Here is an 8,182-nt window from a genome sequence, read left to right as displayed (position 1 = left end):
ATATATATATATATATGTATATGTATATATCGCTTACAAATAGGGAGAAATGTACTCAATACGAAAGTGGCGGGTGAATATTTATTCTAAGGCTAAATATATTCTTTGTTACAACCAAGAGTTTCATAAAAATCTGAGTAGTAACAGTAATGTCAACACCGCAATAAATGTCTCTCTCTCTCTCTCTCTCTCTCTCTCTCTCTCTCTCTCTCTCTCTCTCTCTCTCCCTCTCGCTCTCCTTCTAATCTCTCTCTCTCTATATATCTTTCTCTCTTTCCCCTTCCCTCTCTGCATATATATATATATATATCATTTCTAAATATGTATACGTGCATGTATATTTTGCCTAAATATATATATATATATATATATATATATATATATATATATATATATATATATATATATATATATATATATATATATATTTATATATATATATATATAAAAACATGTATACGTGCTTGTGTGTGTATATATACACACGTGACGTCCTGTACCCATATATGCATATGTATATACATATATATGTATGTACATATATGTATGTATATATATGCATATATATTATTCATATTATTATATGATCGAGCGCCACGCATCCATTTCAAAGTAAGTTTATCTATCTATCTATCTATCTATCTATCTATCTATCTATCTATCTATCTATCTATCTATCTATCTAACTATCTATCTATCTATCTATCTATATATATATATATATATATATATATATATATATATATATATATATACTTCCTGGTAATTAATCGATATTAATTAATATATGATTTTTTACCCTATGTTTTAATATATATATATATTGTTGTACTTGGGGATGGTCATATTGCCAGTTTAGCCAATATATATACATATACACACACACACACACTGTATGTATATATTTGCATGTGTGTATGTCTGTGTATGTATATATGCATGTATACATGTATGTTTTCATGTATATCTGTACGTCTGTACATGTATGTGTGTTTGTGTGTATGTGTGTGTGTGTTTTCTCTCTGTCTGTCTGGTCTCTCTCTCTCTTTCTTATTCCACACACATATATTTATATATTCGTAAGAAAAAAAAGAGTAAAAGAAAGAAAGAGAGAGTGTGTGTGTATGCTTGTGTGAGGGAGAGAGCGAGCGAGCGAGAGAGAGAGAGAGAGAGAGAAACTGACAGACAGTTAGACAGACAAACAGACAGACAGACAGACAGAGAGACAGACAGAGACAGGGAGAGTGTAGAGCGTATGTGCCTAATTAAATAGGGAATAAGAGGGGTAGTAAGTAAAGATTTGCCTGCCAAGTGGCTTGATAAGCAAGACGGTTTACAGCAGACGACAGCAAGAATGTTGAGAGTTGCCAAATGAAAAATCTTGCCAAGAGAAAAAAAAAAAAAAAATCTTCAAATTCATTTCATTAAAGCATTATAGATCACACGTGGTTGGTGCTGACATCTGCATCCAAGTGCACCATCAGTTCATTTTACATGGTTTATATTTGGGTAGCTGCGAATGTTTACTATTTTGTGCAGACGTGCCTGTGTGGTGAAAAAGTTTAGTTTCACAACCATGCGTTGTGGCTTCGAGTTGCAGTCCCACTGCACGGCATCTTTGCGGCATCTTGGATGTGAAGTGTCTTCTGCTAAAATCCTAGCGCCGATCAATGATTCGTAAGTGAATTTTGGTCATGAGAAACTGTACGTAAGCAACTCGGCGTGGGTGTGTGGTAAGAAGCTTGCTTCCCAACCACATGGTTTCGGGTTCAGTCCCACTGCGTTACACCTTGGTTAAGTGTCTTCTACTATAGCCTCGGGTCGACCAAAACCTTGTGAGTGGATTTGGTAGACGGAAACTGAAAGGAGACCGTCGTATATATATATATATATATATATATGTGTGTGTGTGTGTGTGTGTGTGTGTGTGTGTGTGTGTGTGTGTGTGTATGTATGTATGTATGTGTGTGTGTGTGTCTTTGTGTCTGTGTTAGTCCCGCCACCATCGATTGTCAGCCGATGTTGGTGTGTCTATGTCTCGGTACCTTAGCGGTTCAGCAAAACAGACTGATAGAATAAGTGAATAAGTACTAGGCTTACAAAGAATAAGTCCTGGGGTAGATTTCTTCGACCAAAAACCTATAAGACGGTGCTCCAGAATGCCGTGGTCAAAGGACTGAAATGAGTAAAAGAATACACACATATATGTACACAAACACGCACACACACACACACACACATACATACATATATATATATATATATATATATATATATATATATATATATATATATATATATATATATATATATACACACACATATGTATGTATGTATGTATGTATGTGTATGTATGCATGTATCATTTATCTTTTCTGTTTTACTCGTTTCAGTCGATAGACTGCGGCTGTTTTTGCGCACCGCCTTAAAGTTTTTAGTCTGGTAGTTATTTCATCGGTATCTTTCGCTAAAACGCTAAGTTGCGTGGATGTAAACAAACCAACAGGAGTTGTCAGGTGGTGGGAGACAAACACTCGTGCACTCACACACACACACACACACACACACACACGCAACCACTCACATATGACGGGCTTTCACACATATTCTGTCAATCAAATTCACTCATAAAGAATTGGTCAACTCGGGGTTATAGAAGAAGTTAGCATCATAAGGTACCGCGCCGTGGCACTGAACCCAAAACTACACGGTTGCAAAACGAGAGTCTTTAACACGGCCATACCTGCGCCTATGTATGTATGTATGTATGTATGTATGTATGTATGTATCAATCTATCTGTCTATCTATCTAGTTATACACACACACACACACACACACACACACACACACACACACACACACACACACACACACACACAATTTTGGTGTTTCCAAAATTAAGGCAACTAAACTTTTTCGATTTTGCCAAAGCCAAATATTGTTATATTTCAGGTCTGAGCATTGCAATGCAATGTTAAAGGAAACACAATTATGACACTACCACATTTATTCGATATGACTACTGTTTCGAATCATAGCTTTTAGTCTAGGTGTGAATGCTTCACACACGGCACGCAGCTGGTCTTGCCCACTCCTGGTGCAGTTTTGCCTTCAGAGAGTCGAACGAAGCATGAAGAGTGCTCGAGACCCTTGCCTCCAAAATAGACCAAACAGAAAATTCCAATGGGTTTTGATCGGGGCTTCTTGAGGGCCATACAACCTTGCCTATGAACGACGGAATGTTTTGCTGAGTTTAGTGTTGTATCTGTCTGGAGTTGTGGGATGGTGCTGGGTCCTTTTGGAGGCTCTAAGGTGTACCTTGAAAGTTTTCATTCACCTATGGAAACAGTTCAGCTTCCAGAATATCGCAAATGTATCGCTGGGTGTTAATTTGAACACCCGAGGGCACAAAACCAAGGGGAGACCTTCTAGTGGCTGTCACAGCCGCCAAAATCATAACTGACTATGGATTTTGTCGTCGATATACGAGACTACCCTCGACGGACCCAGATACACTCCAAAGTCGGTTATTCTTTTGGTTAACTGTCTGTTCGAAATAAGATTTCTTGTCACCAGTGAACACCGGGTTGGGCAGCGTGCCTTCAGCAATCTGACGCAGGATAAGAATTTCCCTCCAGTATCATGGCCTTATAAACTTGCGTGAGCTCATAGCGTCAGAGCAACTTGTGAGGGTGGATCCTGAGATCTTCCTTCAGCACTCGATACAGCGGTGTTCGGCTTACTTTTGCTGTAACAGCCAGTTTTCTGACGGAACGACGAGGATTTCGCCGTATCATTTCCCTGGTATTTTTGATAAGCTGAAGGGTCCACACTTCTATTTCGGCCATGTCCAGGTCTATCAGCAGTGGAACCAGTTTCTTGAAATGCTTTGACAATTTTACAGACTGTTGTTCGGTTAATTTTAAGCTTTATTGCTATAGCTGTATTACTTTTGCCTCTTTTGTGGAAGGTTATGATTATATTTCGGTCTATAGTCATTATCTGATTTATAAATTTGAATTTATTTAGTCTATAACAAAAAGAAGACACACTAAGCTTCTATAATGATGTATAATTTTCATATTTTATTCCATTTATTGATAGTTATTAAAGCTCAAAACTTCAATTGCCTTATTTTCGGGATACACACACGAAGACACACACACACACACACACACACACACACACACACACACACACACACACACACACACACACACAGAAGCAAAGTAGCTAGTTAGAAAATCTCTATAAGAGATAAAAGTAGTAACTATACAGAGAAGTAATGTTTATCGCCACATCAATATGACTTTTCAACGGTACTACCATTTTAACCCCAGACAGATCTTCCGCTAGTTGGTTACCGGTGCAACCTGCACCCTGTATATATTGCAAGCAGCGAAGCGAACACCTACTATCTTCTAGCAGACGACGAGAACACGAGACCGAACGTTTTCGGGCTACTTCTGTTCATCTACGGTCATGAACACCCGACCGCTAGAAGTAACAGGAATTCGCTCCAGCTCGCAGTATATAGAAGACTAAGCGACCATGAATTGCTGATCTTGCAACAGGCAAAGTAGCTAGTTAGAAAATCTCTATAAGAGATGAGAGTAGTAACTATACTAAGAAATAATGTTTACCGCCACATCAAGATGGGCACAAGAAGCCCGAAACCGTTCGGCATTGTGATCCCGTCGTCTGTTAAAAGATGGTAGGGGTTCGCTGTCCTGCTTGCAATATATACAGGATGCAGGTTGCATCGGTAACCAGCTGGCGGATGATCCGCCTGGGGTTAAAATGGTAGTAACGACGAACAGCCATCTCGATGTGGGATAAGCATCATCTTCGAAACGCCGGTGTTAAAACGGGGGTAGCTGATGAAGGAAAATGTTCTCTATGTGGCTTGTGTGTTTTCTGTACTCTGGTTATTATTATTTTCTTGTCTACGTTTTGTTTGCAATGTTCTGTACCCAGATATGCACCTATATATACAGGTGGACGTAGGTATGCACATGCCTGTACGTATATATGCATATACTCATTTATTATTTGTTTATATATATATATATATATATATATATATATATATATATATATATATATATATATATATATATATATATATATATATATATATATATATATATATATATATATATTCGCGTTATGACTTTTTCATAACCAAATAACGCTATACTGTAATTCGATGAACAATTTCATAAAAGTCAGGAAAGTAACATTTATTTTGCTTTATTTGAAAAAACGTCGCACATAACTTAAGAAACCGATCACTACTTTTGACCCAAATCATGTAAAATTCTAGTGGGGTTCATAACGCCTGCTCAAGTTTTTACCAAACTTGGTGTCAATGCAGAAATAGTACATCTGAAATTTAAGCTTCTGGTTGAAGTAGTTTCCGAGTTATGGGCTTTTAAAACTATAAACACTAGGTGGCACTAGATTCATACTTCAGTATTTCCGCTTTCTAAATCCTTGTAATAGCAAAAGAGATGTGGAATAAAAGTGTATTTATACATTTTTAAGAATACTGAATTGTAATTGCTCAATGCAAAGATTCAAAACTAGGCTATCTTAAGACAGAGGCCACTACAAGCATTTGATAACATACAAAATTAAAAACAATTCATATTTTTAACTTTGTAGGTTTAATTCCAATTTTAAATAACTGTATACGAAAAAAGGTGCTGAATGTTAGCAAATTTTTAAGCATATCAGAGAATTAATATGTTTTGTTAGATAAAATGAATGGAAGCTGAAGTTTCTCCTTCTTTTTGCAAATATCATAAAGATCTTGAAGGCACTTGATTACCTGCTCTGCACTCTAATTTGTTCTGGGAATTCCCAGTTTTGATGGTTCTCGACTCCAAAGGTTTTTTTGCAGAGTTCAATGCTTTTTTATGAACTTGCAGGCTGCCACATAACTTCTGATAATCATGTGCATGGAACATTTAGTCAGTAAACCAAAGAAACGAAAAAGTCTGGTCGTATGAAATAGAAATTTCATGTCATCTCACCATCCTGCTGATTCAGCAATGTCTTCTTCACCATTGTTGAAATTAACCTGGAGTTTCTCGTAATTACTTAGAAGCTCTGGGATGAATGTATATTCAATTTTGGAAGATGATTTTTTTTTTCTCCAAGTTCGTTTTCCATCACAATACGAAGAACTCTATCAAGGATATGATGCTGACAACCAATAAATTGCAGTTTTTTCAAGCCCTTTTGAGCAAACAGTTTTTGCAACTGAATGACAATGCCATTTCTTTTCCCAGTGCTCACACTCGTTGTATCAGCGACAGTCATATTTACACAGTTCTATAAATTGTATTAATCTAACAGAGTTGTTATTCCATTCACAACAGCATCAGCTTTTCCTTTTGGTAATTCTTTTGGTAATTGGAGTGCTTCTAACTTAACTTCTCTGTTCATTCTTTAAAACTAACACTTGGTATTTTTGGTCATCAATACGTTTACCATCAAAATGCAATGACCAGTTTTCTAAACCTAGTGTTTTCTTCATTTCCTTATGTAGTTTAACAGCTTCTTTGATAGTCGATCTGTAAAATACCAGATTGGGAAGGAGTCTCGACATTGACCCCATCTTGAGATAATTGTCGACAAACTGTTACTGCTTTTTGGGTTGATAGCTTGGAAGATATTACTAACTTGGTTGCAGTTACAGTTTTGCTGTACTTCCTCCTTGTTTGCGTGGTTTCTTCATCTGATTTTTCAGACTCTTGATATTCACTTTCAGTCTCTGCTTCAGATGTTGACGATGACACTGGAGTTGCTCTGGTTGAAGTTGGCATTAAGGACACTTTTTTTCTTTTGGATGGATGGACAGATTTTTAAGTGGCTGTCTTTTCAGTTCCATATCCAGCTTATCCCTGGCTTTCAATTTGAAGATAATATAACCTTCTATCCTCACTGCACAGCCATTCACCGTTTTCCTTTGTGATGTCAAAAAATCCTTTCAATAAATCGTATCCTCCTCGTTTTACACATTTATCGTAGGTATTCAGCACTTTTTCTACTTTTGCTTGTACATTTTGAATTGATAAATATGAGAAATTTAATTTCTTTTGCCATAAAAGATTTACTTCTTTCGAAATTTCCTTTGTTCTTTCTTTCCTTCCTTTGATGGTACCTCCAAGGAACAGGTAACGACCGACAATTTGAAGTTTCGTTGGTATCCTGCAGTTGTTTTCCAAAGAATGCTCTTCAAGAGGAACAGGTCTTCTTTTCTTATATGAGTCTTGAAATTGCACGAGATTCATCGTCCAGATTCTGGGGGTTTCTTTTAGTGAAACAACCACTACTATTATGAGACATTATTTTAGATACTCTAGTTGGATAAGCCTACTATTCTGAAAAACAGTTAATATAGTCAGAGGTTTTAGTGTCACAGAAATAAAAAGAAAAGGAAGAGGATTTTCCTAAAGTGGGGCCTAAATGGTATCAAATTAAAAACTCTATAACTCCTAAACTACTTAAACTTGAAAGCTGAAATTTGACATATACTGTTTCTGCATTGCATTAAGTCAGCGCATCAAGTTTGGTAAAAACTTGAGTAGGCATTATGAACCCGCCTAGAATTTTGCAGGATTTGGGTCAAAAGTGGTGTTAGATTTCTTCAGTTGGGGGTGATGTTTTTTTAAAAGCCTTTAATATAAAGTTTATTTTCTCTATTTATATAAAATTGTTCATCGACTTTTAGTACAGTAAATTGTTTACTTTAAAAAAATCAAAATTCATAACCCTAAGATATATATGTATATATATAGATATAGTAGTTTGCTTACCAACCACATGGTTCCGGGTTCAGTCCCATTGCGTGGCACCTTGGGCAAAGGTCTTCTACTATAGCCTCGGGCCGACCAAAGCCTTGTGAGTGGATTTGGTGGACGGGAACTGAAAGAATCCTGTCATATATATGTATGTATGTGTGTGTGCATGTGTGTGTGTGCGTGTATGTATGTGTTTGTCCCCCAACATCACTTGACAACCGATGTTGGTGTGTTTATGTCCCTGTATCTTAGCGGTTCGGCAAAAGAAACCGATAGGATAAGTACTAGGCTTACAAAGAATAAGTCATGGGGCCTATTTTTTCGACTAAAGGCGGTGCTCCCGCATAGCCGCAGTCAAATGGCTGAAACA

General features: G+C 36.8%; 1 pseudogene; it reads right to left on the bottom strand.

The window, feature by feature from the left end:
* Window positions 1-6,833: 6,833 nt before the first annotated feature.
* LOC149134688 (uncharacterized) lies at window positions 6,834-7,357 on the bottom strand (annotated as a pseudogene).
* Window positions 7,358-8,182: the final 825 nt, after the last annotated feature.

The sequence above is a fragment of the Octopus bimaculoides genome, chromosome 7, assembly GCF_046866305.1.
Source record: "Octopus bimaculoides isolate indiv1 chromosome 7, ASM4686630v1, whole genome shotgun sequence".
Lineage (NCBI taxonomy): Eukaryota > Metazoa > Mollusca > Cephalopoda > Octopoda > Octopodidae > Octopus > Octopus bimaculoides.
The sequence above is the reverse complement of the archived record's forward strand: the minus strand, read 5'-3'. Positions and strand labels throughout refer to the sequence as shown.